This window comes from Phyllostomus hastatus, unplaced genomic scaffold (assembly GCF_019186645.2).
Source record: "Phyllostomus hastatus isolate PE091 unplaced genomic scaffold, TTU_PhHast_1.1 phas_contig_40, whole genome shotgun sequence".
Lineage (NCBI taxonomy): Eukaryota > Metazoa > Chordata > Mammalia > Chiroptera > Phyllostomidae > Phyllostomus > Phyllostomus hastatus.
Genome location: NW_025333872.1, coordinates 33,020,091 through 33,046,991, shown reverse-complemented (window position 1 = coordinate 33,046,991; position 26,901 = coordinate 33,020,091).

Sequence of the window (26,901 nt, the reverse complement as noted above, 5' to 3'; positions counted from 1 at the left end):
AGGGGCTATAAGCCAACAAATACAAGCAGCCTCTAGAAGCTGGGGAAAGCAGGGAGTCAAATTCTCTTCTAGAGCTTCCAGAAGGGAAGGAAACCCTACTGACACCTTGATTTTGGTCCTGTGAGACAAGTGTTCAACCTTTGACCTCCAGAACTGTAAAATAATAAATTTGTGTTGTTTTAAGCTGCTGTGTTTGGGGTAAGAATACAACAGCAATAGAAAACTAATGTACAAGCAGTGGAGGGCTATTGGTTGATGAAACAAGACAAAGAAAGTTGCAATCTAGCATTTGTCATCATGGGACAATGGCCAAAGTGGGGGGAGAAATTTTAAAGGATCAATAAAATAAAATGTCCTGGCATCAAACTACATAGAATTCCAAAAAGAAGAGGATATAGGAAACACAAGAAGGAAGTTATCCAAGGACTAATTTAAGTTCCCAGAATTGAATAAGGACATAAATCTTCGGACTAGAAGAATCCACTTCTTGCCCAGCAGAATAAATGAATGAATGAAGATCCACTGCCAGATATGTTAGTGTGAAACGTTTGAATAATTTTAGAAAAGTGATGTTATCTTAGAGAAGAAAATAAATGACCTTTAGAAAGCAGGGAAAATAAGGTTGTTAAGAATAAGCAACATCAAATGTTGATGGACAATAGAGAAATATACTGGTAGTTTTGAGGGTAATCATTGTCATTCTTGAATTTTGTATCAGAGCCAAATTATCAATCTAATATGGTGACATATAAACCTTATCAACTGACAAGAAATCTGACAACTCTTCTCACACACATTTCCTGGAAAGTCCAGAAAAATAGGGCAATACACCAAGATGCCAAGAAAATCCAGAACAGTGGCTCCAACCCAGAAAACAAAAGCAGCCCATTCTCTCCTGAGGAAGGAGGCCTCCAAAAGGTAGGCATTTGGGAAAGAAGGGGCTGGATTTCAAGTCCAGCCATGTGTTAACACCTCCATTGCTCCCCCTTGTACAATCCATCATTATTGCATGCCTGAAGTACAGAGGTATCCTAAATTCTTCTTGATTCGAATACTCTCATCCAGAGATTTTCACCCAGTGTGCTACAAGAAGCTTTGAAACATGCAATACCTGACTATTTAGTGAGGGACACTGACCTCTCTTCCCTGAGATTGTCAAATGGAAAAATGACAATAATCAGTACAGCAGTAGCTGTCAAGTGTGAATGCCCTGTCTTGAACCATAACTATATAGGTCATATAATAGAGTTGCATCTTATTGGTCATTTCACATAGTAAAGTTGCATCTGATTGGTTAATTCTTAGTACCAGAACTCCTTATATATGAGTATAGGCACCTAATTTTTTAAAAAGTCACTTTGGAGCAAGGAGGGTAGGTAATTACTGTTATTTTTTAAATCAATCAAAACTATACCTATTTTTGATCAGATTAGACAAAAATATAACATATTTTTGGTATTCCACAGAATTTTAGTGATTAGTTTGTGTGTGCCATGAGATGAAAAGGGTGGAAAATTGCTGCCCTCACCTATTCTAAATACAGTATCTAGAGCTATCTTTTTAACACATTAAGCTGAACATGTTACTTACTTGCCCCAAACCCAGCGGCTTCCCATTATATTTAGAATTAAATTCCATTCCATGGCCCACAAGTACCTAAATGGTCTGGCCACTGGCTGATACACACTTAAGTTTAATTTGTTAATCATTCTTCCCCTTCTCACTCTCTTCCAACCAGTGTCCTTTTTGGAGTCCATCAAACATGACAAGTACCTTTACTTCAGTCTCTTCACACTTGCTTTTGGTTTATTCCAGATGAGGGCAAGGTTGACGCTCACTTCCTTTAAGACTGCTCAAATATCCCTACTTCAGAGAGACCCTCCCTAATCACGCTCTCTGCAACAGCATCCACATTACCCCCTATTACCCTTCCTAACTCCATCATTTTTCCCTCACTGTATTTATTACTACCTGTCATCAAAATCTTTATTAATTTGATTTTTGTGTATTTTCCACCTCCCCATTAGAATGTGCGCTCCCTCGGGGCTGAGGTTGTCTCTCTCATTTACCTCTCAGTCCTATCACCAAGAACAACATATGGCACATGTTAAAGGCTAAACATGTTTTTGGAAATTCAAAGATACAACAAAACTTCATAAAGCATAAATAAGGAATATTTTCCATCCTAGGTTTGGAGATCACATAATCCTAATGTTCTCCCTCCTTCTCCAGTAAATAAGTCCGTACAGTGGTGTAACTATAATTTGTTAATTTCTAACTTTTAGGATAAATTACATACAAATTGAGTATGGTTAGAGAAAGAAATGTTAATATCTTTAAAGCTGACGATGTGAGAGGTGATTCAGTTTCCAAGCAAGGGGAGGTGGGACACAGCTAGAGGGAAGCATGAGAGCCCCCACTTCTTATCATAAAATGGATTTAAAAACACCACTTATTGATGTTGTTGCAAGAAATGGTAATAAAATATGCTGCTTGAACTGAGAAATTGACCCCCAAAAAACACCCATAACTGAAAATAGCGATCTAATTATATGCTGAGGAGGCAGGGGAAGTAGGGTGGAGGGTGTCCATGTATGTTAGGTTGCCCTGTACCACTGCAAGAATTTTTTAAGCAGATGCCTGGACTGCAGACTTTCCCAAAGGAGCCCACATTTATTTATTTATTTTTCTTCCTCAATCATATTCTACTGCATTTATTTGCATAGTTTAATTCTTACTGGTTCTCCAGTTTGTTCATAAGCTTTTATTTTATCCACCTGAAGTAAATGGAGAACACTGTGAATAGCTTTCTTGTTCTTCAGATCCTTGTACAGCACTTGACACAGAGATGAATACGCAGTACGTGGTCAAAAAGTTATTATCGATTGAAAGGCCGTTACAGTTAAGGTCAAACCTAGGGCAGGATGTGTCAGAAGCAGCAAGGCGTTCAAAATGTCTGATAGAAAGTTTTAAGTAGTGCAGTGTTCTTTAAGATGGGCACTAGAAAAAAATCATGTTTTTGAGTCAGAGACCTGGGAATTGACAGAGAGGAATGTATAGTGAAGGAAATATCTTTTAAGTGGTAGCTGATTTTACACAGAATCTGGAAAACACACGAGCTGGTATGTGTTTTCTAACCTGGTAAGCTTCCAGCCACCGTCAGTAAATCCCTGGCATGTGGAGAAAACATCTATTAAGAATTATGGTTCATAGCCTTCCTCCCTGTTTGTTTTTTTTCTACAGGTAAGATAGGGAATAAGAAGCCTCCAGAACCTTGGGGAACTGAGCATTACCCATCGGTGTGTATGTTATTAAACCCAGTCAGAGAAGTGAGATGAAGTACAGGGAGGGCAGCATAGCTCTGAATCATCCAGCGCAAATTGGTCACATCACCTTCAGGAACTCCGCATTCGTGTCCCCTAGGTCAGAAGAGGAAATAGGGCCAGATAATGGAGAAGTTGCTTTAAGTTTTGGCATACCATGATTCTAGCTTAATCCTGTCAATTCTTAGAACCTTTGGCAAAATCTTGGACAGAATACAAAACAAAACAATTTCTCTTTCCAAGTTTATTCTATGGAGTCTCCACAGCACCTTATATTCTAGTCCAGAGCACAATGTATATTCAGATGAACTCCCCTCACTTTGGGTAAATGGACTCTTTATTTGAATCTGTGCAGGTGTATCTGACTTCACTCAGGACCTATATTTTATTTCCTCCAGTATATTGTATATTTTTGCAGATTATTTACTTCTGGCCATTTCCCAGAATGACATGGGCTCTGTTGTAAAATGCTGCACATTCTCATTGCCTTCAACTGAGGTCTCATCTGTGTCCTAGGACTGATGCAGGAGGGGAACAAAAGTATAGATTTGTCACTAGAATGTGGGGGACCAATGGGGCAAGGGGGAGAAGAAGGTTAGCAATTATGCTGTTGACTGAAAATTAATATTGAGTAGGTGTTCCTCACCAAAAAGGGTTATTCAGGAAAGAGAAAGGGTTGTAACCCAGTCTGTGCAGACGCAGCAAGCCACACATACACTTTGCCCCAGGCACCAAGGGAAGAGGAAGGTAAAAGAGAAGTTAGAACCATAGAGATTTATTGTGAGCAGAGTTCTTTCTGCAGAGTTCTCCCATACTCTCCCAAGTGCATACGAGGCTTCCATCAACCTTAGCTCCTCCCACAGGCCCTCAAAACTGATTGTGTTTTCTCAAAGTTCCAGTTAGTCTTTATCGATGCCAAGGAAGGAGAGTACCAGACCAATGTGAGGTAAATGGGCAATAGGGATGGGATAGAGAGGAGCTGAAACCAAGGCACACTCAGGGCATGTCACTGATTCCAAATGGCAAAATGAGCTCAGTAAAACAGTATTTTCTTAAAGAGGCAGGCTCATTAATTTCTACTTGATTAAAAAGGCATTTTAGAGACTTTATGTATATCTATTTAAGCATGTTTACCCATATGCACTTGCAAGTAGAGAATTTTTATATTTTATTTCTTTCACTCTCAAAATGAAAGGTTAATCAAATGAAGGTGTGCAAGTAATGAAATCTGAACTTCAGTCACCCAAGACCAATATGGCGTATACCACTGACTACTTTTCATTGCATCTGATGCAATAGACAGACATGTAGCAAGCCCAAATAAAACACTGTTTCCCTCTAAATGGTAATAGATGCTCTGCTATGTTTAGCATTTGTTCAATACAGACTGCTTTTATGGCTCTAATTAATAAAATTGGATTTAGTGGTAAAATGTTATAGTTTCAAATAAAGTATAGATGTGTTCTATTCTGTGCAAACCCAATGTCAAAAATTTACACTTCCAATGAACAAGTGAAGGCATTTTCCACTTTGCATAAGGATTTTCCAAGGGGCCAAGCAAGCTGAGGCCCCACCAGATAGGGGGCTGGAGGCTTGTTCTACTTGTGGGGCTAAACGAAGATCATACTGTGCCCTCTGAGGGGGTCCTTAGTGGCACGAAGTGCTGGGATGAAGCCAAACTACACATACAATCCATGCAGAACTTCACAGTGGCAGCAGTGGAGAGAACCAGATGCATCCAGGTGTGGCGAGGGCATACTTGGTGCCACTGTTGGGTGCAAATTACAGAAGATGCTCACTGCTTCCCTATTCCTTCTCCCTCTCTCCAAGCCCCGGGAAAATGAGGCTTCGGAAAGGAAGGCAGAAGGTCCCAGGAGCCAGATAATCACCCCATGCACTAAAGACATTGGAGTGTGAGGAAGGGGAAAACCTGACCACGATACTATAAGGACCCTGCCCAACCAAGACCTCTAGATTCAATATGAGGGCTATAAATGCCAGCTGTTGCCATCACTCCTCTGCCTCCTATTCCCAACAATGTCAAATCCTGCTTAAGATGATGAGATCTTTCCATTATTGTTTGAAGATAGCTAAGGGAGAAGAAGGTAGGTTGTGTATTCCTTAAAACAAGAGAATATGAAAGAATGGGTATAGAGAAGAAGGGAGGTCTTAGTGCAAAAGGAGTGAGGTGGACATAGCAGTGCAGCAGGTGGCTGGGGTTCATTAAGAATGGGAACTCAGAAAGGACTGCTGGACTGTGAATCCTCCACTGTCCACTGTCTGACACGGGGCATGCTCTGACACCTCTGTTCCTAAAGCTTCCTCATCTCAAAAAATGGGGCTGCTTGTGTTACCCTCCTCACAGAGTTATTGTGAGGACTTACTGTATTGATATCCATAGAGAGCTTAAAATAGTGCCAGTCTGTGAGTACTTCATAAGTGCTAATTTTTATTATCATTACCCAAAAGAAAATAAATTATGCCCCAAGAAAGGTAAGAAGGAGAAAGCCATCTCAAACTCTAGCATGAGACCAGGAGACAAAGTCCGTTCACTAGTGCAGAGGAGACGATGAGACGGGAATGGGGCACAGAAGAAGGCTTTATGTTTCAGGGCAGGACGAATGCGAAGTGCAGACTTCTGTTGTGGGCCACACGGTGCTGTCTCTGATGCACCAGTGAATGGAAGTAGAGAAGAATAGCCTGTTTAATATAATAAATTCTAAAAAGCTTGGGTTGTGATATTTTGAATTATTTGACACCTTGGGGGATCTCTTTTCTCTTGGGGAGGGGACTTGGGCATTATTGCTTAAGGTGCCAGATCCTGTAGCTTTCCCTTGTTTGAATAATGAGAAGAAACTACAACTTTTGGCTTCATTGAGGCTATAACCTTAGAATGATGATAACAGCTCCTACCCAATATGGTTGTAATGTTTATAAATTATATTTACAAACTTTGTTGTCCTACTTAATCCCTGAAATTGGGTAGGCTCTCCTGCAGAAGCTCTTTGAGAAGACCAAGTTGATTTCTGTCTTTCAGTGAGCGTTAAATGGTGGGCAAGTGTTTCATTCTGCACACAACTCGCACCGAAGCATGAAAGAACACAGTGCCGGCTTCCTTCCTCCACCACGCTCCTGACTCAGCTGATTTTCAGGCTAAGTTCATCAATTCCTGGTAGGGGAGGAACTAACATTTTAAAAATTCATTTTAAGGCTGAGTGGGTACGAAAAGTTGATTGGATCAAAAAGTCTTGGTGTTGAAAGGTTGCATAAAATGATGGTTCATTGTTAAAATAAACAATGTAAGCTGGTCAAAAATATTAACATAAGTTTTCTAACAATGAAGTACGAAGATTATATCCACAGTAATGTTGACTCTTAGAAGCACATCTCTGTGCACAGTCCTCATACATGTTCATGAGGATGAAGTAGTTTCTACAAGAAGGAAAGGGGCACCTTAGTGGCCCCACAATCCTTCCAGATTTACTTTCTAATCTCTGGCACCCTAACACTGAACAATGCACTGATGAGCACAGAAAAAGTATGTCTCTATACACAGTGCAACTCCATAAATTTTCACTTTAGAGTCACTTACATGAATGCTCGGTTCTGGTGAAGCCTCAGCTTCACACATAGAGATGATGGGGTGGCCATTAAGTGCAGCATTCCATACAAACTTATAGGTTCCCCACATGCACATTCAAAATCGTACGCTGAAAAGTGTGATAGGTGGGTAGATTTTATGTTCAGTCTCCTTAACACACACACGTACACACAGAAGCCTGGGAATGACCACCTTCCTCCTCGAAACTCCAGTCCTGTTCCCTCTCATGAGTGGATTCCCTTCTTTACAAGGTTTCTCTCACTGACATTTCCCCCTCAAATTTAAAATTATTAAATTTTTTATAACCCTGAAAAATTATGTTTATTTTTATACCCAGACTGATCTATATATATAATGTTTGAAAGCATTCAAGTTCATTGGTTTGATCTGAACTTCCAGGGATAATGCTTTGCTGTCTGTCATGGTTTGAGCTATACGTGCCCAAATCTGTTACATTCTTGTCAAATGGCAAGACCTCAGACCCTTCCTTGTGACTAGGGCCAGTGCTTTATTTTTAGTACTCTATTTTTATAACTTAAATATGAAAATGACATTCAGAGTGGGTCAGATTAAATGACTCTTTGTTATTTAAAGAAATAAACACCCTAAAATAAATAGTGTACATGAAAAGACAGGAAAAAATAAATAGATTTTAAAGTAGAATTATCATATTTCCCCACTCGTTAAGGGTTGTGTAGCTCAGCCTTTTCTCAGTATGAGTCAAAAGATGAAAGGGCAAGTGTCTTATTCTGCACACAACACACACTGAGGCATGAAAGAACACAGTGCTGGCTTCCTTCCAGCACTACGCTCCTGACTCAGCTGATTTTCAGGCTTCTGTGAATTTCTGTGACCTTTGGTGCTGATTTTGATGATTCTGTGAGCTGTTCCCCACAAGGGAGCATCCTGGACACGTTCCTCCTGCTGCGGAAGGTTAGCTGGGGGGCAGAGAACGGGGAGAGAGTAAACATCCTCCACATTACTCCCAGAAGCCCTCATCCCCATACAGGGAACAGTAAATGGTGCAGGAATTCTGAGCTCCACCCAGGGTGTGAGGAGCCTGGTTGGCACGTGGGGAAGTGAGAAGAAATAGAAGAGAACCCACCAACAGAAAGGAGGAAGGCAGCACCCAAAGATGGATATAGGGGTTGGTCTCCACTCCCTGTCTTTCCAGTAAATCTTCACATGCACTAAATTTTAATTTTTTATATATTTTTGCAAATATTCTAGGGAAAGCATCATAGATATACACAGATGTTTAACAAGCTTGTTCCACCTCTAGACTTAATGTAATGGTTCAAAATAGGCAACAAACTGTGTCTAACATTGGGAGTTGACTAAATAAATTATGGTGTGCCTCTATAAGAGGATGCCTTGCAAATATTAACATAGTATGCTGTGAATATATTTGGCAACATGAAAATACTTACAAAAACAGTATTTCAATTTGATCCCACTTTAGTGTATGTATGTGTATATATATATATGTATTTATGTGTGTGTGTATATGGTATTGTAGTTTCCACTCGATATATAAAGAGCTTCAAAGTCATAACTTACAACAACAGGAAAAAAGCTAAGTTAACTGAATATCTTCAACTCTTTTTAAATCCATCAGAGAATTGAAATCATAGAGCAAACTACAGTTCTGAAAACTGGAGAGAAAGGCAAATACCAAGAATCACTGCATCCTGGGACCAGAAGCCCAGGAGCAGAAGCTGGTTACTGGAGCCAGCACTGGAAGTAACACTTCAACCACAGTTGACAAGTTGCCAGCCTCTCAATGTGAACAGCTAGAGAGCTAAAAACTCTGGGGGCCCAGCCTCAAGGGGACTCCCTTACTTTTGTGAACTTTACCTTCAAGAGCTCTACCACACTCTTGTAGTGAAGATCAAGGAAAAGTCCCTTCAGCAGGAGGAAAGGAAAGTAACCAGTTTGAAATACGCTCAGAGAGCTATGTCCTTAACAACAGCCTGCATTCAAAGGAAACTATTAAATATTGGTTTCACCAAGAGTCTAATTGATCTGGGAAAAAGAAATATCCAACTCCAGCCCTCCCAAGCTTTGGACATGAGGGAGGAGGCATACCTGCCTTCTGCCATCTCTAGTGTTCCTGTTTCACATAAATCAGGTCTCAGTGGGGGAAAGCTGAGATGCAAAGAGGGTCTCAGCCCAGAGGCAGATTCACTGGAAGACTCAGAGCTCATCACAAGAGTTGGAATCCCTCCTCCCTCCACACCCTACCAGCACAACCATGGGGCTGCTCTATTAGAACAGTGGTTTATGACTAATTGCTGCAAGATTCAAACTCTATTTTAAGGGGTCTCTGAGGAAACCTGGAGACAAAAACAAGGGCATGATATCCATTCATTGAAAAAGTTTTGAAAGGAGCCTCCCCTGAATGGTGACATTAAGATTTTTGTTTCTGAAATTCTCCCAATATTTTATACTTTTGGGGAGGTTATTAAGTGTGCATTGAAAACTTAAATCCTCAGAAGGAGCAATACTTTACTGACTTTATAGGAATCACTATCAAAAGCACAGAAACTGGGAGCCATCTAAAAGGAATTTACATTGGAAATAAGATGCTCATGTTGGAAAGAAGGTCAGAAAATTGAGGCGATGTTGGACCTTACTAGGGGCTGGACTGAGGGCAGCCAGTGTGGAGGGGCAGCCAGTGTGGAGTAAGCAGGCTGCCTGGGAATCTGGATCAATGAGAATGGAGCCTAACACAGCCAATAAGGTGCTATACACAGAGGATAATGATGGAACTTAATTGCTCCATAGAGAGATAAACATTTCTACTTAAGGCTTGGACAGAAATGAGCTATGTCACATGGGGTAATCTGTCATCAGCCATGTCCTCAGGATCAGCAGCTGGTTAATAGTGGACAGGAATGAGATGCTGCCTAAGGTGCATCCCACTTGAAGGTCTGAGCATTAAGTCACAAAGGAGAACACATTGACTATTGGTTTTCTATTGCTGTTGTAACAGATTAAGATAATAGACATTGTTGTCCATTGTTCTTATACATCTAAGTTAACACACCTTTAAAATGCCAGAAGTCATCCTGTTTTCCAGATAGAATGCTTCCTATCTTTCTTCTCCCCGCACCCCCACCTCACCCTCAGCAGCCCTCTGGGTCTGTCCCACATGCAAACCACGTTCATCTCATCCAAGGTCCCAGAAGGTCCCATCCCATTACAGTTGCAACTCCGAGTCCAAAATATCATCTAAATGTCATTCTAAAGTTTAAAATCAATACCTAAATCATCTAAATTAATTACAGATGAGACTCTGGGTATAATCCATCTTGGGACACAATTTCTCTCCATCTGTAGACCTATGAAACTAGAAAACCAGTTATCTACTTACAAAGTACAGTGGTGAGACAGGCATAGAATAACAGACAGGCATAAGTTTATGGTTTAAGAGGAGAGAAAAATAAAAAGCATTAGTCCTAAACAATTTCTACATATAGCCAGACAAATTGCATTAGGCTTCAAGGCCTGGGAATAACCTACCCTGGGTCCTGGCTCCACCTTTCACGCCCGCAGCTTCCCTCCTTAGCCTGCCTGTTTGCTCGCGCTCTCTCTCTCTCTCTCTCTCTCTCTCTCTCTCTCTCTCTCTCTCTCTCTGTCTATCTGTCTATCTATCCATCCATCCATCCATCTATCCATCTATCATCTATCTGTCTATTCATTTATTTTCATTGAATTTATTGGGGTAACATTGGTTAATATAACTATATAGGTTTCAGGGGTAGTTTATAGCTGAGTCCATTTATTAGCCTATTTCTTGCCAGTGAAAATTTTGAGGATTCAACAGCCTCCTTTGTTTTAATACTAGCTTTGTCCTTGTCAGTTCAAGCTGGCAGTGTAATTTGCTGATACAAAATTCCCAAACGCCTTGTGGGTCTCCCATGCCCCTCATGGGGATTCACTCCATTGAACAAGAAGTTTGTCCATAAATCATTGCTTGTTAATCCCATTTCTAATTTTGGCTTTCTCTGATATGGCTCAGGGACACTGCCCTCAAAGCTAACAAGATATCCTTTGGTTTGGTTGAGGGGATCTGTAAGCCATACCCTTGAACTCTTTGTGGACGAAAAAGGGGATATGTAGAAGTTCCGTGATGGAGGTAACCTCACAGAGTGATGTGATCATAACTGCGCAAGTCATGGTGGGTAGTCATACTCAGGCTAATAACTTGTTAGTCAAAGGTTTTTAAGCAAGCCCTGTCTGATGTTCTTGTACATCTAGGTTAACACATCTTTGAAATGCCAGAAGAATGTTCTTTTTCAGACCCCTCAAAGGTGTGTCTACCCTCAGGACAGCACGTAATCTGAACTGTCTTGTTCCTTGCTTTCTCCCACTTTCATGTAATCTTTCTTACAGTTCTTCCTTAATTCCAAATGTATAAAAGAAACTGCAAAACTGTTATTGTTCAGAGCAATTAAGATCCTCCTTCTCAGCACTGTGGTCAGTTTGGCTTAAATAAATTCTTCTAAAAAATCTCTATGGGTTTGAACATTTATTATGTTGACATCTTCAAAAAGCCTTTTATGGGAACAAATACATTGTCCTAATTTTGCCATAACAAATTGCCACAAATTTGGGGGCTCAAATCAGCCAAATTAATCTTACAGTTGTTGGTCAGAAATCGGGTGAAAATCTCACTGAACTGAAATCAAGGAGACTATAAGCAGCATTTCTTTCTGGGGGCTTTGTATTGTTTCCTGGTCACAGGAGTTGTTGGCAGAATTCAGTCCCTTGAGGTGGTAGGACTGGGGTTAGTATTTCTTGCTGTCTGTAAGCTGAGGGCTATTCCCAGCTCCTAGAGTTCACATACATCTTACCTAATTGCTCTGTATTAGTTTGCTAGGGCTACCATAACAAAGTACCACAGCCTGAATGGCCTAAACAACAGAATTTTATTTTCTCACAGATCTGGACATGAGAAGTCTGGGAACAATGTATTGGCAGGATTGACTTCTTCTGAGGCTTCTGGCTTGTAGATGGTAGTCTTCTCCCTGTGTCCTCACATGGCCTTCCGCCTATGTGTGTCTATACCCTGATGGCCTCTTCTTATAGGGCCACGAGTCATACTTACTGAGTTAGGGCTCACCCTAATGGCCAAATTTCAACTTATCTCTTGAAACATCTCATCTCCAAATACAGTCACATTCTGAAGTACTCGGGGTGAGGACTTCAACCTATGACTTGTTCAGCCCCTGACAGCCCCTTCCTTGATATTCAAAGCTAGCAGAGCAGAGTCCTTCTCTTGTTGAGCACCTCCTCCCCCCTGTTCTGCATCCCTCATCCCCTTTTCAGAGCTCATATGATAGGGCCCATTTGGATAATGCAGGATAATCTACATGTCTTAAGGTAAACAGATCAGCAATCTTAATTCCATCTATAACCTTACTTCCCTTTTGCCATGTGAAATAACATTCACAGGTTCTGGAATTAGGGCATGTATAGCTTCTGGGGGCCATACTCTTGCACACTAACCAAGAAAAGAATCTACCCAACTTTTCAGCCAATGCACATTCTCTCATCAAAGGCCACTTGGGGACAAACTTAGGGGAAATTTTCTCCTTCATAATTTCCCTCTTTCCACTGAGCAGAGGACTCCCAGTCCCTCCTCACACTTTTGTCCCCTTCTCCACACCAGGGCACATTCTTCCTCATGGAAGCAGAGCACACTCATCAGACTTCTCTGACTCGAGTCTATTCCTTTGGCCAGGTTTGCAGAGGCTGGAGTTTCTGTGTCGAGGGCAGACCAGAGCTCACACTTTCTCTTTCCCTTAGTGTTTCCCTTAGTATTCCCTTAGTGTCAGCAAAGAGGCCAAGGACTTTTCCTCTGGAAGAGGCATTTCTTCTCCAAACTTCCCCTTTTTCCTTATATTCTCTGCATCCAGCTGATTGGCACCCTGGCCTTTCCTCCCGATGAATGAGTGAATAGTCAGGTTAGACATGCCCTCTGCACCCCTCTGTCTTTTCTTTAATGCAAGAAGAAAAAGAAGCCACCCTTTGTGTAAGGTCTGAGCCATATTCTCCAGAACAGTTTTGATACAGAGCCTTGCTTTGGGATTATCAATTTTGCAAATATCCAATAATCTCAAAGCAGGAATCTGTGGATAAAAGGTGCTTGCAAAATTATTGCACCCGTATTTCCTTGCAGATTTAGCACATAATTCTCCTATCATTCAGCCTTGACAGAGGAAGAAGAATAGCAGCCTGAAATTCAAACAAGACCATCTGTTTTACTCTAGTAATGGAGCTGGTGGAAAGCAGATATTTACTTGAAGTATTCTAGGGTTTTCCGCAGGATATTTTGAAAGGAGTCTGATATAGAGGATCCCCCAGCTACTCCTACTTACCTATAAAACTTAATTTTTATCAATTTGAGTTTCACCTAAGCTTTCAGTGGAACAAGATTAGCTAGTGCTAAAAGCATTGTGTTAATCCATCACACTGACGTTAGTAAATCTATTATGATATCAGTTCAGGTGGGTATATATTATATGACAACCTTTGCTACTTGCCTGCAAGAACAGTAGAGAAAATCATATTAAATTTGAAATAAGAGTATTTAATTTTTTTAATTTTTAAATTGATTTGAGAGAGAGAGAGAGAGAGGCATCAATGTGAGAGTGAAACATCAATCAGTTTCCTCCTGTAAGCATTCCAACTGGAGATTGAATCTGCAACTCAGGTATGTGCCCTGACCAGGGATTGAACCTGCAACCTTTTTGATGCCTGGATGACTCTCCAACCAACTGACCTACCCAGGCAGGGCAAAGAGAGTTTTTTTTTTTTAAGTCAAAGCTTGATACTATATCAAAATTATAGTTTGGTAGAGATATCCTATTGTTGCAGCCCATCAGATCTAATCCCCCATCTTCTGCTAATAATGCCCTGATTTTGCCCCACATGATCACCCTTGCCCTGACTTTAAACCATGTACTTCAGGTAAGGTTTCACATCTGCTCCTGGGGTGAGTGTTAGACTCAAGTCTGTCCAATCTGAGTATCCAATTCTTCAGCCACAGTGATTGATGTAGGAATGATCATGTGATTAAATCAAAGACCACAAAATATAATAAGGCATTTTGCAAAGTATTGGAGGAGAGATACTTCATTTTTCCTACTGTATTTAACCTGGAAAGATATAAGCCTAAAGCTCCTTATAGCCATCCTGCTACCACAGGGAACTCCTAGGAATGAAGTCACAGGAGGGAATCTGGAGGACAGGACCTAATAACATTTCAGCTGAACTTCAGAAATCAGCCTTGCCTGTGGTTAACCCATACCTTGAACTGTTCAATCATGTAAACCAATGAAATTCCTTTATGGTTAAGCCAGTGTGAATTGAGTTTTCTGTTGTTTTGAATCAAAAGAGGCCTAAATCTTGACTAGATTGCAAGTTTATATGTTCTATAATAATAATTTTAACCTATTTCTGAAGAATTCTTAATGATTTTCTGAAATACAAATATAGCTTCATTGTCATGCAGATAAATACAGCAGATGTCAAAATGTATAGTTTAAAGAATAATGTCTCAGTATGTTATATTGGCAGGTATGTGGATTTTTCTTAAATATAAAGAAACTATATTAGAGCCTTATCCTTTATGAGAAACTCAGATAGAACCCCAAATAGAGTTGGTCCTACAACTATTTTGGTTATGTTTTGAGAACCATGAAAATATCCTTTCTTCCAAAGTAATATCTCCACAGGTTTGCCTCACCTCTTGCAATATAAATAAGTAACATAACATACTAGAACAGAGATGCTGTAGGCAACTAAAACATTATATAGTTATTATAAACATTATATAATGTTTATATTATAATGTTTATTATAATTATCATAGTATAATGTTTATTATATAATGTTTATATTATATAATAATATATATTGTTTATATAATATTATATAAACAACATACAATATTATGCAATGTACATATATAATATATAACTATATATAATAATATAAACATTATATAGTCATTTCATTCTATAACAAGAAATTAAGAGTCAAAGCACTGAATAGCCCTGGCCAGGTAGGTCAGCTTGTTACAGCTTCATCCTGATATGCCAAGGTTGCAGGTTCCATCCCTGGTCAGGGCACAAACAGGAATTAACCAGTCAGTGCATGAATAAGTAGAACTACACACTGATGTTTCTCTCTCTCAAAATAATAATACAATTTGTGTATTGTCACCCTAGATTTTAATGGCAGAGTGGAACTCAGTCTCCACGTTCCTGCTGCAGGGTGTGTCTGTTTGCTCTGCTCCTGAAAGACAGGTATGACCATTGTTTACTTACTGCTCCGACTTTTTGCATCAGAGTAGAAATGATAAAGTAGGTTCAAACTGATTATCTTCTATTTGTTTCTGTGTTAGCAAACCTGTCTTTTAAGCACAAAGGTAACTGTCTGTGAACTGTCAGTCATGCCCAGCGCAACCACTAATGCCCTAAGTGGCCTTCGCTCAGCCCGTTCATTCGGTGCCCAAGTTCCGTGAAGGCACACTGCTATGCACTACGGTGAATTTCAAAGGAGTACACCATTTATATATTGTATAATTATGGCTTCTTTTAAAGTGGGTCAGGACTCCAAAGACCAAAGGGGAAGCTGCCTGAGCTGGGGTCCAGACCTGACCCAAGTAGTCAGCACAGCTCAGATGCAGGGGAGCAGGAAGAGACCCCACCTTCTCATAGGAGGAAGGGCAGAGACTTTCAAATTGTTTTTAATCTACCACCAGGAGAGGGCAGATGAGGATACAATGAGAGTCTTGACTTGAGAGAGCTTATGCCAGTAAAAGCACCTATTCTTACTTTGGTAAGAAATTGTCAACTTTATATTTTCTTACTGAGCTGTAAATGCACGTGTTCTTATCAATGGCTGGGACTGAGACAAAGCAAGTCTGGAGACCGATTCCCTGTGTAGCTGCAGCCTTACAGGCAGTTCTTTCAGTGTTGAGCTTTCATCTGGGGAGCACTGAATCCTGGAGGGAAGGGTCTGGTTCTAAACTAGCGTCTAACATGCTGAGATACCTTGAGCAAATCAATTTACCTCTTTGCACTTCAGTTTCTTCATTGAAAAAGAGAGAATAAGGCCATCTCAAAGGCTTTATCCACTATGAAGTTGAATGACTCTTGATTATTTTTTTTCACTGCATAATAAGGATTTATTATGATTACTGGGAAATCAAAATTGTCATAAATGTATTTAACTGAATATATTTTAAAAGTTTGCACATACTATTCCTCCAACCTGTTGCTATTTTAAGAGTTGTAGTATCTACTACTTTAATTTTTAATATTTCTTGTCTACTTTATTTCTTTACTGTGCCTGAAAACTAGAACATCCTCCCACTATTTCAGGTCTGGGCTTCCTCGCGGAGGCCCGAAAACAGGACTAATTGGGGCAGCTGTGCCAGGAACTTTGACCACACACCACTTGTCCACTCAACTCCCAACAAAGAGCATGCACTTGTTCCACAGCTCATGTTACTGAAGGTCACTCTGTACCTGCCCCTGCCAGGAACTGTGATGCACAGATAAAAGATCCGTGGGTAGTGAACTCCCCCCTGAGCCATCCCATCACAGAGACAGAATGCTTTTGTGACACCCACATACCTTACATTTTATGCTACAGAGAGCATTTTAAGCTTCCACTTACAAAGAGTTATTGTCAAGCTCGAGGTCAGATGAACTGAATAAAACAGATATCAATTTAATAGGAACTAGTGTTTGAAATACTTTCCTTCTTTAGAAAATTCTCGGAGCCTACACCAGGGCCAATGGAATGACCTCTTTAAACCACTGAAAGCTCATTTACACACTCCTTGTAACTGATCCTTTACAACAGGACTTTTCTGAGCCACTGCTTTCTTTGTACTAAGCTTCAGAGCATACTCTATAGAAGCAATTTGAAAGGTCTAACATTTTTGAAGAAAATCAAATACAGGAATCTGTTTGCTGACCTCATGGTCAGTATTCTGCTTAGAAATGGCAAAAGGCTTATTAGTGAGCCGTGAGTGTTCTGCTTTCTGTAGAGGATTAAGGAACAGAGCTGCTTATCCTCATTTTACCTGAGCACCTAGACCCATCTCCTATCTCCTGATGACTGAGGAGAGTAGTTCTATAAAAACAACGAGATGATTCTCAAGCTTAATTTCACTTCTCCTCCCCTCTAGCTCTCTAATTAATGTGTTTGAACTTGCCCTTCTTCATCTCATTGGCGTTATGCATTTTCTGGGTGAAGCTTAAAGGTTGATGAGTACTCAAAAAGGATGGACCTTCTTTCATATGCAGAAGCCCTTTTCCAGAAGACTCGGTCCCATGACCTGCCCTGACCCTGTACCACAGCCACTGTGCATGCTCAGTAAGAACAGGCTAGACAGACTCTAGAACAGTTCACAGCAATTTACCAGGGTGGTATTCTTTTCTGTCTACCTTGTTCTGCTTTATTTTTAATTATAATTAGCTCCTGAATTTATGCCTGCCTGTTCCAATCCCAGGACTTCATTTTCCATCTTTCTTTCCCTCTGTTTGACACGACAGGATCCATACTTTACATTTACATTTAGTTTAGCTTTACATTTCTGGGAAACTTTTTTATCAAGGTGATATTTGTAGAACTTCCAGCTTCATTCCTTTGGATCCAAAGTCTTGGTCATTATTCCTCTCACTAGCAAATGAACTGTATCTCCCCAGCATGCTGAGGAGAGGGATTTAACAATCATTTTGCAGGAGGAACATTGCTTGTGTGCTGTCTATATTTCGGGTGCCTGATGCAGACACCAGCCTGCAGTGTCCGCATCATTGTGGATGAAATGAGATATTCACATGGACTACCAAGTCCAGTGGAGGAAAAGGGACAGCATGGTTTTTCTCTCAAGGGGAGCAAAAGCCACGGCCTCCACCATGACCAGAACTTTATTTCTCTTCTCTGCTCATCACATGAATGGTCCTCATTTACTATGCACAGGTTTGCTTTAGGTGGTTACCTTTATCAGAAAACAAAGGAGCCAATGCTGCTAATCACATCACAGAAGAGGGATACTTGCAAAAGTGGAGGGAAAAGAGGGAAAAGGCAAAAGTGGTTGAACTGGTTACACTCATCCTTGGAAGGCTTAGCATGGATTTTAGGAAGTTATTTTGCAGTAAATGTCCTCAATTCAGGGTAAGGGAGTTTTTAGCAAGAGCAAGACTCAAAGTGGCCTAGGCACATTACAAGCCTGATTCCCCACTGGAAAACCTGTCTATGGGCGTGGGCCCTGTGCATCTCCAAATGGGAGCTGGGCCCACACCATGCAGAATGGTCTCCTACAGGTGCCCACCCTCCCTGTTTTTCTTACCTCATCTTCACTTCTTTTGGGCAACATAAAGGCTACATTGATACAACTAGATGATGAGTCTTACTGGAGCCCAGGCTTTCTCTCTGGACTAGGGAATCAGAGCAAACATTGCTTCTTACCTTGATCTCCAGTGCATTTTCTAGTGGATGCTGCTGGCTACTGATAGCTCAGCATTGATTTCCTTTCTGGGAATTTCCTTCTGGCTGGAAAAAAAATGTTGCCTTATCCAGATTATGCTTCTACCACAAGAACATCCAGAATCTTATGACTGCTCAATTTGGGGATACAATGCTAGGCCCTCTTGCCTTAAATTAGAACAACTCTACAGGGCCATCTGAGCTTCAAATCACCCCAAAGTCTCCACTGTCACTGTATTACATTTCAGCTTCTCCTTCTGCCCAATCCTGGCTCCTTTGCTTCCTCATAGGTGATGTTCCCTTTCACGAACACTGTCTGATAAAACCTGCAGTCAGATCTCTTTATTAGACTCTGTTCCTCAGACAATGGTGCTCTTTTCTTGCAAGTCAACGTAAGTTTGGGCTCCAAGGCCATGTTTCTGAAAACAACCACTTCATATGGCATCTCACATAAATTCATAAGCCAGTGCCATGACCATGGATTAAGTATCATAACAAACAGAAGCAACACATGTTGATAAGCAAACATAACTGGAAAATAGCTGTATTTACATGTTTTAAATAATACTAAGACTACAACAGAATATATAAATAGCTTCATAGTACCTTGAATGTTGAAGTTACTCAATATAAATGATTGCACTGTAAATGGTTCTAAATAGGCAACCTCTTAAAACATAAAAAGCCCCCAGTTTTCCATAAAATATTGTGTCAAGAAGGAAATGTTTAACAATTTTGTAGGTTAAGTGCATGAAGCTAGATACATGTCAGACCTCTTATCACTAAGTACAGTGGGGAATCTTTTTTCTTTTTACAGTTTAGATCCTAGATAGAAAATATGAGGAAATTGAGTCAGTAGATAAATTATCTCTAACTTATTTTTAAACTTCACACAAAATTTTGAGAATATGTATATGTATTTGGGGCAAGTGTAGAGATTCAGTTTTATAAATTTTAAAATAGAATATAAATATTGTATAACTCTCCTACACATACAAAGTTAAAGCCCCCTTTTAATTATGCCAAGAGATGACTTACCTCTTTCAGTTTCCCTACGTATGCAATAAAAATAACAATATTCATTTTCCTCATAATGGTGTTGAAACAATGCATTTTCTAATATGCATAATGTGTTTTGAAGATGAAAAGCTTCTTGCAAATGCTAAGTGTCATTATAATGCATAAAGTTATGAGGGATCATAGGTACACAATTCCAAAGAATACATTAAAGCTAAAATTCATTATAAATAATCTCTGTGGTTACAAACCTGAATTAAATATAAAGGTAAAAGACAACCATCTAAACCTCAGACGGTACTGATTTTTTTCAGATTTTCCTTGCACATAGGTTGGTTATATCTCACACAAAGATCTAAATCGACATAAATTATCTTAAAAATGATGTGATGTGTGGCTTTCATAGCTGTGTCCACTCTTCTTAATATTCTCCATTACAAAATTTTAATGAAAGAGTGCCTCCTTTAATTTGTTTTTTGTACTTTGGGAATTGATTGGCATAGCATTAGGGTTTAATTTCAACTCATCATCAACAATAAAATTCTGGCCAAAAGGCATATGGTTATAGTGTTCTCGATCTTTATATGCTTTCTTCATTGCCAAAAAAAAAGGTATAATTTTGTTCAATGTACTCCTTCTATCTCAAGAACAATAAACCCTATTATTATGGTGAAGGTCTTGTTGAAACTTTCTTGGATTTGTAATCAAAGTGACTCTTGAACTTTTCTTGACTTTGTACTACTAATGTATTTGAAAGACAGATGAGAGATACATTTTTGCTTAACTTGTGACACTTGGCTTTTGATTCCCAGGCAGCTATATGCTTGTAATGTGTCTATTCCTTCTTGGCTATGTCCACAAATCCAGAAAGACCTGTCTCAAAAGCCAAACCATGAGCCCAGCAGGAATGGTGGTGGCAGTCCCCTTAGTGGCTTATTCTACCCTCTCTGTGCTGGGGCCTGAAACTCGCCTTTCAGCCACTGGAAGAGAATGAAGCTGCCTCAGTAGAAGAAATACTTGTTTGTCTCTTTTAACTTTCACTTTATTGGGAAATTGGAGTGACCAATTCTAGATATGGTGGAAAAAATGTCCCTGAAGACTATTCCAAAAGCAACACCCTCACCTCCTATTGTTTCATTTCACTTCTGTAAGAAATTGTCATTGTTTATAGCCAATCTCTAGTCTGGATATTCAGACAAGTGATGCATATACCTGAATAACAGTGAAAAATTTTGTTCTTTCTCTTAAAAGTAGTATTCATTCCTCTTATGGGTGAGGGCTGCCACGTAGCACAGTAGACAAAGGTGTTTGGTGAAATAGGGCATCATTGTCTTGAAAGGTCATGCCTGTCTAGAGAAGATGGGATTAACTCCGGCTCACTGGCAGCAGGAAGCCTGTTTTTTCTTTCTTTTTTTTTAAAGTACTTTAAACAAATTCAAATGAGGGCAACGAAAGTTAAAGGCTTTTTTAAATAAGTGAACCATTGGTTTGGCCAATGGAGAGCATAACTATTTGCTTTGAAGGCTGCTTTGGGAGCGAGATCAGAGGTGGACATTCATTCCCTTATTCACTTGACCAATCTCAGATTTTGTAGGTCCTGATGTCTGGACTGTGATCTGCGAATGATAGAAAAAGAGAAAGAAGGAAAAGAAGGGAGGGAGGGAGGGAGAGAGAGAGAGAGAAATCTCTACTCTCCCAAATATTAGGTCTAATGGAAGGAATCAAACAGTCGGGAGGTATAATAATAATAATAATAATAATAATAATAATAATAAAATAATATCAACAAAAAAAACCCTTGTGCCTTTCCCACAGTGCAGGTCATTCTTTGACTCATCTGGATTATCTAGAAGCAGGTGGAGAAAAGGAGGCATAAAAAAAGGAGGGGGTGGGCAGGAGAGGAAGAAGAGGAAGAAGGGAAAAAGGGAAGGAAGGGAAGGATAGAAGAGGCTAATTTTTCTCAAAATGCAAAGAAAAATCTCAATAACAACAACAACAACAAAAAGATAATTTAACTCCTAGAAATTGAGGACAGATGCTGGAGAATCCCAAGTGTCCACATCTATAGCCATTTGACATTTCCCTCCTTGGCTGTCTGTTCTGGAGACCTCTGAAACACTGCCCTGTCCTAATTCACAGCTGTGATGAGTCAACTGAAGTTGAGGAGGATCCAGTTGTAACAAAACCTTGAGACCACTCTAATTTTAAAACATTATTATAGGACATTTTATTTGCAAATCAAGATGCTTTTTTAATATAGATATCTTCTTTACATTAAAGAAATGAGAAGTGATTTAAATGAATAATATGTATGTTTTAACCTGACAGGATAAAATGCTATTTTTGGTTTTTAAAAATATTAAAACTGAGTGGAATAAAATGGACTAAGCAAACACCTACCAATGAGACAGCTGATTTGGGAGAAAAATATTTATCAGAGGTGACATCATTGTTGGGTTTACTATGTATTTTTCATTATTTAAAAAAAGAAAACTTAAAAGGAAGGGGCATTGAATATCTATTAATATTTTGCTTTAAAACCTTTGATTCATAGTGCCTGGATGAAGAGGTCATTAAGAAGATCTTGTCATTACATATTGACATCACTGTCAACTTCTCAAACATCAGAAAGTCTAAGCTCCATGGACCAATCGTCCCTCCCTCCTCTGCCTTCTCCTAATGCAGTCACACTCCCAACACCAGTGATAGCCCCTCAGCCTAGTCCCAGCCCTGACTGCACATTAGAGTTGTGTGAGGAACTCTTAGAGACGTGTAATGCCTAAGTCCTACCCCAAAGTTCACATTTCACTTATCTTGTGTGTGGCCTAGGCACTGGTATATTTTTCATCCCCAGCTGATTCTAAAATGCAGCCAGTGTTGAGAACCACTTCCCCAAAACCTTCCTCTACTCTTTTGAAAGTCACAGGCTGTCATCCTGAGGTTCTCTGTGTATTATCTGCTACTGTGTGAGTTTCCTCTTCTTGCTCCAATGGAAACCAGGCTGTTTCCTGGACACTGTTTCCTCTGCAGGAAACTTCTCCTCAAGCCTTCAACACTTTCTTCCCTTGTCATATTTAGCCAATACCCTTGACTATTGTTTCTCCACTTAAAGAAAAAGAACAACCAGAGGGAAAGCCCTTCTCATCACACATCTTTCCATTTCCCTATATCCGTGCCTATCACTGTCTTCTCTGCTGGTAACATGTTTGACCTGGCCATGCTAGTGTAGTAGGCCAGCCCTTCAATTCCTGTACTAGTCTCTCACCTACTCAAGGACTTTGATGCTTTCATTAACCCCTCTATCTCCTCTGTCACGAAACTTCCCCTCTCTGTTAGGTTATTCACATCCAGAGGGGTGATATTTTAATAATAACAATGTAAGATATGATCACTGATTAATCATTATGGCAGTAACAGAACTACCTGTATTGCCCTGTATTCCAGGGGAATAGCATGTCTTGCCCATCATAACAAAATGAGCATGTTTCAAAGTCACTCACCTTAATAAACAGTTTCCCTTCACCGTACAGACCCTCCTTTTTCTGCTCCTTCTTCCATCCTCTTTCTCTGCTCCTTTTTATTGCGAAACATTGTGATCTCTATTACCATCTCCTCATCCCGTTCACTTTGTACTTTCTCTCATCAGGCTCTCATCTCATCATGCCAGTGAACATCTGTTATTAATGACACCAGTGTTCTCTATGCTGAGGGAGGGGGTCAGTTCTCAGCTTTCATCTCACTTAATACCTCAGTGGCATTTGATATCACTCCCTGTTCCTTGAAAAACCTATGGAATGATATTGATATTTTTTGCTCTTATATAAAGTTTCAGTTGATACATCATACTCATTATTTTGTAACGATTAACACAACTGGTTCAAAGCTTAAAAGAAAATACTAGAAGACCACTGCAAAAATGTCAAACCATGAAATAATGTTTTTTTTTATGAAGGTATGTTTGTTAAGGCACAACTATTTGATTTTCATTACTGAAACAATTAAAATGCATCCAGAAATGTAGGAGTGAAAGTGTGTAAAATAACCAGAAAATGGTTTACCTTTGTATTTGGAGGGTCATGAAATGTCTGATTGTTTGGACTAATGCAAATAAAAATTGAAGTCTGTCTCAAGTAGAACAAAATATGGAATGAACTTTCCATAATTCAACTTAGGACATATTAAACTTTTTTCATGAAAGAGCAATAGCTTGACATTCTAAATATTAGGTCCAGAATACATGAAATTATTTTGGGTTTACTGAATTATTTTGGGTTTACTAAACTTCCCCTCTACTGAATTATACAAAATCTGTGCCTTGAAAAGCCTGATAGAATTTAAGAAATCAAAATTATTAGTTGAATAAAGTAAACACAAAAGCTATTTTTGTAACGATGCCTCTAAGTAGTTCTTGTTATTGCAGATATGGCCAGTCAAACTGCAAAGTCATGATATTTAAAGTGTCTGTGATGGCAAACCTGGTTTAAGTAACAAGGAGATTAGCTAACTCCAGGAGATTTATGAACCCAGGTGTGACTTCTGGTAGGTAGCTTCTCTCTTATTATATTCCCATCTTGAAGGTGGCCTTACACATCAAAATGGTGCTAAAACCAGATTCAATTTGATATGCATTAAATAGAAGAGGCAGTTATTTTCCTAGAGGTTCCACAGGACATGAAGAAAAGGAGTCTTATTATATCTCCTATTGCAAAACTTAATAAAATCTCCTCTTAAAAGTCTACTGTTTCCCAGAAAGTGGTTTTTCCTTGCCTGGTTTGCAAAGCTCTTTGCTGGTTCTGCTCTCTCCTCCACTTTGAGGACAAATGCATTCCTCCCTCCCTCTCTCCCCCCTCCCTTCCTTCCTCTCTTCACCCCTTCCTTCTTTCCTTTTTAGTTGAACTTCTTGGGCTTGTATTGGTTTGCAAAGTTTTTTCCATCCCCATTTCCCCTCCCTTTGCCCACCTCCACCTACCCCTACCCCATTTCCCTTTGGCTGTCTCATACCATTGTCTGTGTCTGTGTGCTATGTACCTGTGCTTTTGGGTTAATCCCTTAGGTACATCCTGTCAAGGCTTCATTGCCCTCCCCAGTGGCTCTTTAAGGCACAGAAATGACAATCTACTGCTATGAAAATAAACTTGTTCTGTAACATTACACCACCTCATAGTTTGTGTTAAATTGCTACCATTTTACAGGCTTAGTAAAATAGACTTACTTCAACTAATAGTCTCAATAAATCAATGCTAACTTCTTTATTTACAGTTACCACAAATGGGCTCTGCACCCGAGTGGAGTAAGTTTGTGTGGGACCTTGTTCTTGCAAACAATCTTGACTTAACTACCATGCTCTATTATGATGTAGATTTTGACTCACATTTTATCTAGTTTCTCTCTTTAGGGAGTAGAGAAGAAATATGTTTTATTCTCTTTTCTGAGAAAACTTCTCTTTAAAAATTTTGTCCTGTGTTTTACAATGAGGAGGTAAAATAAACATCACTGAAGTGGGTATATGATTATTTTAAAAAAGGAAGAATAATAATATCTTAATTAAAAATGACAGTGATCATTCTATTGGGTATCTCCTGCTTTTAATTACCTTATTTTGATTCCCTCTTACTATCTACTGATCTTTTTATTTTCTCCTTGTTTTAAAGAGTTCTAGAATTGAGAAATGTCTTTTACAGTGTTGACAGAAATATGCTGGTAAAGGAAGGAGAGCATTAGCAGGCTGATATTTAGAATGTTTTTTCATATACTCAACGCTTGACATTTCTTATTTTCTGATATATGTGTACATGTTATTTATCTCATCTTTTGTTGTTGTTTTCTTGTCTATTTCCATATCTCTTTCCACTTCATTAGTCACCAATGAACCTTTAAATCGAGCTCCTATGTGCAGTCGAATAGTGCTGTTTATTCTCGTGAGGAACCTGGTGTCTGTGTAGTCTGGACTTTGTTTTCTAGAGCTCCTTCCAAGTAATGAAAAACCATAAGGCTTTACTTCATAAGTAAAGTGTAGTTACTATTGACTCAGTAACTATACTTGTAAGAACTTATTCTAAGGAAATTGGCATGTTGATTTATGGGGACAATATAGGATGTAGTTTTTTTAAATTTTATTCTTCAATTACAGTTTATATTTAATATTACTTTGTATTAGTTCTAGATCTACAATAGAGTGGTTAAACAGCCATATACTTTAAAAGGTGGTCCTCCTGATATTTCAAGTGCCCACCAGCACTACACATAGTTATTACAATATTATTGACTGTATTTCCTATGCTATACTTTACATTCCCATGACTATTTTGTGACTACCAATTAGTACTTCTTAATCCCTTCACCTTTTTCACTCAGCCCCCCAACCTCCCTCCCCTTTGGCAACCATCAGTCTATTTTCTGTATCAAGGAGTCTGTTTTAGAATATAATGTTTAGAGACTAGATTCTGTAATCTCCTGGACTTGACTCTCAGAGTTTATTAATTCTGTGAATATTAATTCATGAACTTTGCTTGAAATCTTTGGTCCTCAGTTTTTTCATTAACAAAATGCAAATATGATTAATAACTACCCATTGGATTGTGGTGAGGAGTAGGTAAGAAAGTACATGTAAAGCCCTTAACCTAGAACCAGGTACATAGAAAAATCTTGATGTGTGTGAGCTGGGATTACTGGTGTTGCTGTGTGATAGAGAGATGTCACACATGTGTGTGGGTATGCATGCAGATGTGTGAGATCAGCACTGTATGTTATTAATTTTCATTTTTTTGAAAAATATACAACAATAAAAGTTAAATAAATTATACTGCATCTATTCTTGGGTGTGACCAGTAAGAATAATGATTTTAATGAATATTTATTAATATGAGGAAAATGTTCACAATATAAAGTGAAAAGAACACTGGAATAAATTACAAAAGGTTAGTAGTTTTGTACAGGTGATTTTTATTTACTCTTTTATACTTCTGTGCATTTAAAAAGATCTACAATGGAGATTATATATGAATACAATCGAAGGAATAATAGACTTGTGTTTGAGAGTAGACTGGAACTTGGGAACTGAGAAGGCTTGTGGTCCTCCACTGCCATTCACCGCATGAGCAACCCAAAGTAACCAGTGTCTGCGGCTTGTCAGGGATCTCGAGGTTCAGCAGTTGTATGGTTGGAGACAGGAATGATGACCATTGTGCTTGCTAGTTCCTGGCTATTGGTGGCCTTGCAAATAAATATCCTACTAAATATTTTTAAAATCACAATAAAGTGTTAAATTCAAATCAATTTCAAATAGTATCTAATGAACTGAAAGTATGGTATAGCCATTAACAATGTTTATTGATGAAGTCATAGCATGAAACTGACAGGCTACACAGCACTATTTTGTGTGGCCTTTCCTCTGCCCTCAGCAGACACAGGAGCATGTGACCCAAGTCTAAGGTAAGATGCATCCAC